We start from the raw sequence: 9,411 nt of genomic DNA on the forward strand, positions 1-9,411 counted from the left end.
TTGATGATGTTTCATTGTTTTTCTTGTCTAGGTCTTTGTTTTTCTTGTTTGGGTCTTTGGTTTGATGGTGTTTCACTGTTGCTCTCAGGGAAATCAAGTCTTAAAGACTTGAGTTCCATGAAAGTCGAGTTCTTCACACTCAATTTAGCATAACAAAATCGAGCTCCTTGCACTTGAGATGTTAGTTTGCTAAATATTTTTGAAAATGTGCTGACTAACGAAAAGTGTGGCTATAAATTGGGGTAGGTGGGAAAATTAATGGTGAAACTACACTATTGGCCCCTCAAATCTGCTTACCGAGCACTATTAGTCTCTCAAGTTTAAAGTGATTGCTATTAGTCTTTCAAGTTTAAAAAATGAGCACAATTAGTTCTTTTGTTACTAACCATTAGTCTTGATGTCTACGTGTCTAACGGAACTATGACATGACAAATTTTAAATGACATGGCATAAAATTTAATATTAAAAATCAAAACACAAAATCCAACTCATTAAAAAAACCCATTCACCCATTACTAACCCATTTCAAGTGGACCCACCCATTAAGAAACAAATAATCCCAATTTGAAGCCTCATGATTTGAAGAGAGAAATTTGAAATCCTAGTAGTGCTGTCTTCAATTATTGGCACCATCGTCCTCTACCCTTGCAATCGCTTCCTCTCAAATGCGCAATTGGTGAGACACAGATATTAGACTTTCAAAATCCTATTAGTGGCTAAATATCATGCTCCAAAGTCACATACTTGCTTTATAATGTTTAGAATCACATCAAATGTTTTGCGAATGTGTTTAACACTCTGTTTGTTTCGACCTAAAATATTTTCAAATGTAAAATATTTTACTGTAAAACATTTGCAAGTGTTTGGTAGATGTTGTGAACTAAGAGCATTCTCATCAGCTCTCTTATAAAAAATGTCATATTAATACACCAAAAGCTTACTTTATTATTTTAACACAATTTTACAATTCACCATTTATCACATCTTTTATTCTTCAATTCTATACATTAAAATAATATATCCAACACATTAAATAATATATTAACTCAAAACTGCCATAAACTAACCACCAACAGTAACGGCAACGGCAAATCACCACCAACGGCAAATCAACCACCACAAACTACAATCACAATCACTGGATCTCTAACAAATTCCAAATCCAAAAACCTCAACAAAAGAGAAAAAGAAAAAGAAGAAAAAACTCAAAATCTTTAACAAACACCATCAGCCCACTATAGCCACAAACATCGCTGGCCCCAAACTCAACCAACCACCGCCACAACCACGACACCACCACCAGCCCAAAATCCCAACCCAACTGATCAATCAATGACCCAAAACCCACACATCAAAACCCATCCCAAATCTCACACTCACGACCCGATTAAGAGATTTGAAGGTCGGCGGCGAGGGCTGTGGAGGTTGGCGGCTAGGTGAGGCAACAAGAGATCTTGAGCAAAGATGAGAGAGATCTTGAGCAGGAAGGACTGGGAGGGAAGGGATAAAGAGTGACGGAGAGAGAAGAAATGAGAGAGGAGAAAAGAATAAAGTGATGAGAAAGGAGAGAGAAAAGAGAATAAAAAAATATTAAACCTTTATAGCATTTCTGTCTGTATGCTCTCATATTTGAGAGTGTACTGTAGCATGGCTCAAAATTTTGACACATTTAACACACCTCATGATGCTCTGTTTTTGGTGTTTGGTGTGCCAAATGCCAAACACCCGATGAGAATGCTCTAAACATTGCAAATATAGATTAACTACCACCAACCATTGCAAAAACACACCCACTATAATCCCATCCCATCGGCCACCATCATCCACTTACCCAAACATCCAAGAGCCACCGGAATCACCACCAACCATTCAAAAAATAACCATCAAAACCACCACTAGCCACCAAAGATTCAAAAAACCACTACCAACTATCAAAAAACAACCACTAACCACCCAAAAGTCCATATCAAAAAGGCAAAAACACCCAGAAAACCAAATCAAAAACCTGAAAAGAAAACCCACGAACAAAGAATCTAATCTGAAAATCCAACAACCCAGCAAATCTAATGGCGGGAAGATCGAAACAGCCACCAACAAGATCAGAACAACCACCAGCAAGATCAGAGCAGCCACCAAAAACCCAATTTACCACTCAACAGTAAGATCCAAATGGATTTTGTGAGACAGACGAGAGGAAGGAGGAGGTGTGGAGTCGGCCTGTGGGTGGCACCGATCTGTGGATGTTACTGTTCAGTGGGTGGCGTCGTTGGGTTTTGGGAGAGATGGGTTGGTGGTTAAGAGAAGGAACAGGTTTGGGTTGTGACTTGTAAAAGAAAATTGAGAGGAAGAGATAGCGTGAGAGTTATTGAGATGAGAGTCAGTGAGCAAATGAAAAATGTTTTACCAAAATTTCAAATGTAAAATATTTTACACAAATTTGCTTATAGGTTGATTTGGTTAACTAAAAATATTTTACTTTTAACTAAATATTTTACTGCAAAACATAGACCATAAAATAAGAAAATATTTTTCTGTAAATATTTTACATCGAAACAAACGGAACGTAAGATCCAAAGCAAATAGCCATACAAATCGTAGCACATAATGTCTCATTTACAATGCTTAAATAATCTATATGGCCATACAACTGCACCATTTAGAAGAACTTTTTGAAATCATGACCAAATAGTTAGTTATTATCTCAGTGACTGAAATGCACTCTTGAGTTGTCCATCACACCAATGGTTGTGGATGTGAGAGGCACCAATGGTAGTGCATGTGAGAGGAATGGGTCGAAAGGGAAAAAAAGACAGTAGTGCCAGCGGCAGATGATGACGTCACCGTTAATGCTTTTTTTTTTTTTTTTTTTCTCTCTCGCTTTGTCTCTAAATCATTGCAATGTGATGTCAAATTGGGAAGACCCATTTTTGAATGGGTCACCTAAAATGAGTTGGGTGGATGAGTTTTTTAATGAGTCAGATTTTGTGCCTTGATTTTTTTTATTGTTAAATTTGGGGCCACATCACTTAAAATTTGCCATGTCATAGTTCTGTTAGTCACATAGGCATTAGGACTAACTGTATTAACAAAATGACCAATTGCACTCATTTTTTAAATTTGAGGGACCAATAGCACCCACTTCAAACTTAGAGGACTAACAGTGCTTGGTAGGAAAATTTTAGGAACCAATAATGTAGTTTTTCCAAGATTAATTTAATGTTTTTTTTTTAATGAATGTATTGATAGATTGCCATGTTGTAGCCATGCAGCAAACATCTTTCCTTTTGTTTTGACCATGTTGCATAGGCTAGCTTTTTAACTTCGTTTTAAACTTGTCTTTTATAAGTAAATTTTTTTATTTTGTCTTGGGCACTCTTCTTTATGAGAAAATTAAGGTTTAAATTCTCTCTTCTTTGTTGTAAATTGTAACTATTTTTTGTTTTGAGAATCGTAAATTGTAACTATTGAATTTAAAAAATAAGAAATAAATAAAAATAAAAGGTTATAATAAATGTCATGGTGAAGTTAACTTCCAATTTAATGATAAACCTTAAAGATATCTATTAAATGAGGTGAAAACAGTTCTGTAGGGTCACGATTTACAATCCAAGCCCAAAACATATGAGATGTTGGCCTAATGAGCCAAATACAATAAATTTGTAGAGAGTAGGTTGAAGAACTAGGCTCTAATGAATTCAACAATGGATAGATTTAATTTGAACGACTGTAAAGCACAAACAAGAGACTTGATCTTAATATATTTTCAGTTCGAGGAGGTCTTCCTTCTATAAATTAATCACTATTGGATACAAAGATAATTTAGATTGCTACAGTATTTTCTTTTCTCTTTTTTTCCGATCCCCTCTTCATGAAGAGTCTTTCACATTATATATCCTCCTTTGGACCATCTTTATCCTACACATGTTGATCATTCGAGCCCTTACTTAAGTACCTGTCCTATCAGACATCCTCTCTGGTTTTCTGTGAGTTGTGGTAGCCAAGGTAGCACTGTTCAGATGTCTTCTCCACATAAATGCGGCCAGAAAAGTAACTGCAATGCATTTAATACGGTGGTGATAGCTTTTCCTTAGATATTTTTAGGTTTCCTTCCTTCTCGTATGTTTATGAGGCATGTCCTCATCATTAGAGTTTCTTGGAGGGTTAAGCTAATTGATGGAATACATATTGTGAACTATATTCATCATATCTGAGGAGGAGTTCCTCTTCGGACGACCTTTCATTTGTTTCCCACTTTTAAGACTTTAACTAGGAACATCTAACAACTATTTGCTTCTCCTCGAACCTATCAATATCCTTGGACAAAGCCCAAGGCCCAATATAATATCTTGGGCCCTCGCCCCTACAATAGCCCCTCAAAATTCCGGTTTTTCCCTCCCATCCGAGAAAAAAAAGTGGGGTTTTAATTTTTAAGAGATAAGATCAATTGATTTTTTGATTCACACATGCGAGAATGCGGTGTTACATGCCTCATAATTGTCACTGACGCTTCATAGCCCACGAGGCATTATTAATTACTCCAGGCAACTTTATGTCACCAGCATCCAACAGTGAAATGCCAATCCAATGGCTGACATTTTTCCTAGTATTTTGAGCGGGAGTATTCCCACTTATCTTCTCCCTCTATATAAAGTCTTGAGGGAACCCATTTTCCTCTTTTCTTCAAAATCCTTCAAGTGCTTCAGAGAATTCCAGCCTCTGATTTGTCTTCCAACAAGATGTCTTCTCTCAGATATAGTACTATGAAATCCATCTAACTGGGGCCCTCGCCCCTACAATAGCCCTTCAAAATTCCGGTTAATCCCTCCCATCCGAGGAGAAAAAGTGGAGTTTTGATTTTTAAGAGATAAGATCAATTGATTTTTTGATTCACACGTGCGAGAATGCGGTCTTACATGCCTCATAATTGTCACTGACGCTTTGTAGCCCACGAGGCGTTATTAATTACTCTAGGCAGCTTTATGTCCCCTGCATCCAACGGTAAAACGCCAATCCAATGGCTGATATTTTTCCTAGTATTTTGAGCAGGAGTATTCCCACTTATCTTCTCCCTCTATATAAAGCCTTGAGGGAACCCATTTTCCTCTTTTCTTTAAAAATCTTCAAGTGCTTCAAAGAATTCCAGCCTCTAATTTGTCTTCCGGCAAGATGTCTTCTCTCAGATATAGTACTATGGAATCCATCCAACTGGACCCTACCCTGATTTGGTGAACATAAACTGCTTGTCCCTTTACTTCCATGGGTTTGCACAAGTCTTCTATAAGGATAACCCGAGGTAGACTCTGTGCCGAGGAGGTCACCAATGTGGCTAAGGAATCGACGTGTGCGTTTCCACTCCTAGGGACGTGCAAAAGAGTGAAGGATTCAAATCCTAATTGCAGATGTCTAACTTGACTTAAATACCCTTTCATCCTCTCATCTCTTGCTTCTAGTTCGCCCTTCACCTGGCCGACGACCAACCTTGAGTCCGAGAACATCTTTACTGCATTTCCTCCCATTCTTTGAACCATGGACATTCCCTCCAACAAGGCTTCGTACTCAGCTTCATTATTCGTGGCCGAGAAGCCCAATCTTAGTGACTTTTCTATGGTGAGCTTCTCGGGTGAGATCAGAACTAGCCCCACTCCAGAACCCCTTTGATTTGACGCATCATCAGCGTATACCTTCCAGAATAAAGGTTCTTGCAGGGAGATTGTGCCAACTGATTTTTCATCCATGTTCTGTGTCGTTGATGTTTCTTCTAATGGGGGTTCAGTGAGCTTAGCCACGAGGTCTGCTAGTACCTGACCCTTGACAGAGGTACGAGGCATGTATTTGATGTTAAAAGCCCCTAGAACTGTGCCCCACTTTGCAATCCTCCCCGTGTAATCAACACTTCAAAGTATGGCCTTGAGTCGAAGTTGAGTTAGGATGACGACTGTATGTGCTTGGAAGTAATGGAGAAGCTTTCGTATACCATGCACCATTGCCAGGATGGCCTTCTCTAGCAGTAGATAGCGAATTTCGGTCTCATGTAGTGATTTGCTCATATAATAGACTAGTCGTTGTACTCCATTTGTCAACCCGTATCAATACCAAATTCACAGCGTGAGGGGTCACCGCAATATAAGAAAACAAGACTTCATCTGTCCCAAAACTGGACATGATAGGTGGCCGAGATAGGTATTCTTTAAGTTGCTGAAATGCCAAAGCACACTCCTCAGTCCACTCAAATTCCTTCCATTTATTCATCAATAGGAAGAAAGGTCTACATCTATCTGTGGACCGAGAAATAATTTGGTTTAGAGCAGCAGTCATTCCGGTTAGCTTCTGAACTTCTTTAGGGTTCTGAGGTGGTTGCAAATTGTTTATTGCCTTAACCTGGTCGGGATTAACTTCAATTCCCTAGTGGGTCACCATATAGCACAGGAAGTTTCCTGATCCCATACCAAAAGAAAATTTGGAGGCGTTAAGGCGCAACTTGTGTTTTCTCAGTATTTCAAAAATATTTTCAAGATCTCCCACATGCTCGGACACCACCTTGCTCTTCACTACCATGTCATCTATATAAACTTCAATATTCTTGCCCAATTGAGGTTCAAACATCTTAGTCATTATCCTTTGATAGGTGGATCCTGCATTTTTTAAGCCGAAAGACATTACCTTTTAATGGTAGTTTCCAATGGGAGTAACAAAAACTGTCTTTTCCTGGTCATCTAATGCTAGCAGTATTTGATGGTATCCTTGAAAGGCATCTAAAAAGCTCATCTGAGGATGGCCTACTGTAGCATCTACCAGCTAGTCTATCCGAGGCATAGGAAATGGATCTTTTGGACAAGCCCTGTTTAAATCCGTGAAATCCACATATACTCGCAATTTTTCGTTCTTTTTCCTTATTACCACAGTATTGGCCAGCCATTCAAGATAGAAAACCTATTGATAGCCCTTGCCTGGTTAAGTTTCGTCACCTCATCTTTGACAACATCAAAATGTTCTCTAGATGAGTGCCGATGAGGTTGTTTTTTGGGTGTAACAGATAGACTGACATTCAAATGGTGGCAAATGAAACTTAGGTCCACCCTCAGAGCTTTATAAGCATTCTACGCGAATACATCCACGTTTTTTCTCAGGAATTCAATTAGCTCCTCTCTCTCTTGAGGAGGCAGCTGGGAGCCGATCTGAAAGAACTTCTTTGGATCATTGCCAACAACAACATTTTCTAGATCTTCGCATTTCACTTCCTGGGTTGATTCATTGTTAGGCAGTACTAGAGTTCTTGATTGCTATAAGTTCCTTTCAACAGAGGCCGAGGACTCTGCGTTGGGCTTATGCAAGATGGCAACCACCATACACTGCCTAGCCATGGATTGATTCCCTACAATCTCTTTAACTTGGTCGTTGGACGAGTACTTCACCTTTTGGTGGAGGGTAGAAGAAATGGCTACTAAAGCATGAAGCCAAGGCCTGGCCACAATAGCCGTATAAGGTGAATAAGCATCCATCACAATGAAGTCCACTTCCACCACATCCGAACCGGTCTATATTGGCAGTCTAATCTGACATTTTGAAGTAACTGTCTTCTCCTCGAAACTTACTAGTGGGGAATCATATGCTGTTAGGTCCTCGGGTTTCAAATTCAGCCCCTTGCATAGGTCGGGATACATTATCTCGATAGCACTTTCCTAATCTACCAACACTCTTTTCACATCGTACCCCCTATCCTGAGTGTGACCACCAAAGCATCGTCATGGGGTTGGATAGTTCCGATCTTATTATCAGCCGAAAAGCCCAGGACTAGCAGGGCCACTATTCTGGCTCTTTTTGGTTTTGAATTGCTATCTTCGATTGATAGCCAAGACATAGACATCACTCTGGAGGGACAGGAAGAGGTCATTCTACGAAAAGCGCCTATAAGCTTCCATATCCTTGGGAAGGAGTAAAGGCTGCTCCAAGACTTCAGCTATATACCCCGTTCGGCCCCTTTGAAATTCTCAGACCGAGGCATTCCAAGGAATGGGAGTCCCGTCCACTTCCAGCCAAGGACTCCATGTGCATTGTGTCATGAGCACATCAACCCTGTTTTGTTCTTCTCAGTTGTCCACGAATTGGGATCTCTTGTCTCGAGTAGGGCTGTCCACGGGTCGGTCCGGGTCGGGTTTGTTCCCAACCCGGAACCGACCCGATAACTTCGGGTCTCTTAAATATGGACCCGCCGCCGACCCGCCGACGGCAACGGTTCGGTTGGTCGGACGTCGAAGTTTTCCGGTCGGTTTCCGGTCGGGCTCGGATTGTGAGAATCGCGCCGGATTTTTGCCAAAATTTGCTTATTTTTGCTGGATCTGACCGGATTTCGATGAAAGCTTGGCTGATCTCAACGAGCTTAGGCCGATCTCGAAGAGATCCGACGAGATCTCAACGAGATCAGGCCCGATCTCGAAGAGATCCGGCGAGATCTCGAAGAGATCAGGCCCGATCTCGAAGAGATCCGGCGAGACCTCGAAGAGATCAGGCCAGATCTCGACGAGATCTCGCCGGATCTCGACAGATCGGACAAAATCGTACCGGCGAACTACTTCAATCGACGGAGAAAGCTTTTCCGATGTGTTTTCCGGTCGGGTCGGTTGAAATCGGTTTTCCATGCTTTAACCCGTCAACCGACCCGCGGGACTCGGATTTTGGGATCGGGGATCCGCCGCCGACCGTCACCGGCGTCGGGTCGGCCGGTTCTCGGTCCGGATCGGCCGGATTGGGCGGGTGGGTCGGGTACCGGATCTGGCTGGACACCCCTAGTCTCGAGCGTCAGGGACTACCTTTTGTTGTTTCGTCCCCTTCCAAGGACCCACCTCGCTTTCCTCAAGTGCATCGAGTAGCCTTTTCTTCTTCAAATCAAGATTTGGCTTCAGTCCGAGGTCGGTGGGAATCTAGGGAGGAAGAGGGGGAAGATTGGCGAGAACTTGGGACTTAGTGGCTTCTTTCGAGGTTGACTCCTTGCCCCTGGAAGCCATGAGCTCCCTTAAACTCTTGTTGCCCTTGTTCAGCGCCATACTGTCTTCCTCTTCTTCAGAGGAGCTGTCTAGGCAGGCGATCACTAGAATCAGGGTATGAACACCAAAATGCCTATCTGATTCACCTTCGGCGTCCGAGATGTTGATTAGAGGAGCCCTCGGATTCTTTTCTTCCTCAAAATGGAATTTATCTATCTCCTCCTCTAGTGATAAATGAGACGAGGTAATCTCCTCTTCGGGTATTGCCGCTACTTCAGGAAGAATCTGTGGAAGTGGCAGTGCAACTAGTGGAAGATTCTGAGGAACTGGCAACAAAACCGAGGGAAGATCCCTCCGAGCAAAAAATCCTGGCTTGAAGACGTCAATCCAAGCCAATCTGGAACTTCTAGCCCTTATTACTTGGCCTACG

The sequence above is a fragment of the Quercus lobata genome, chromosome 5 (assembly GCF_001633185.2).
Source record: "Quercus lobata isolate SW786 chromosome 5, ValleyOak3.0 Primary Assembly, whole genome shotgun sequence".
In the NCBI taxonomy this organism is placed as follows: Eukaryota; Viridiplantae; Streptophyta; class Magnoliopsida; order Fagales; family Fagaceae; genus Quercus; species Quercus lobata.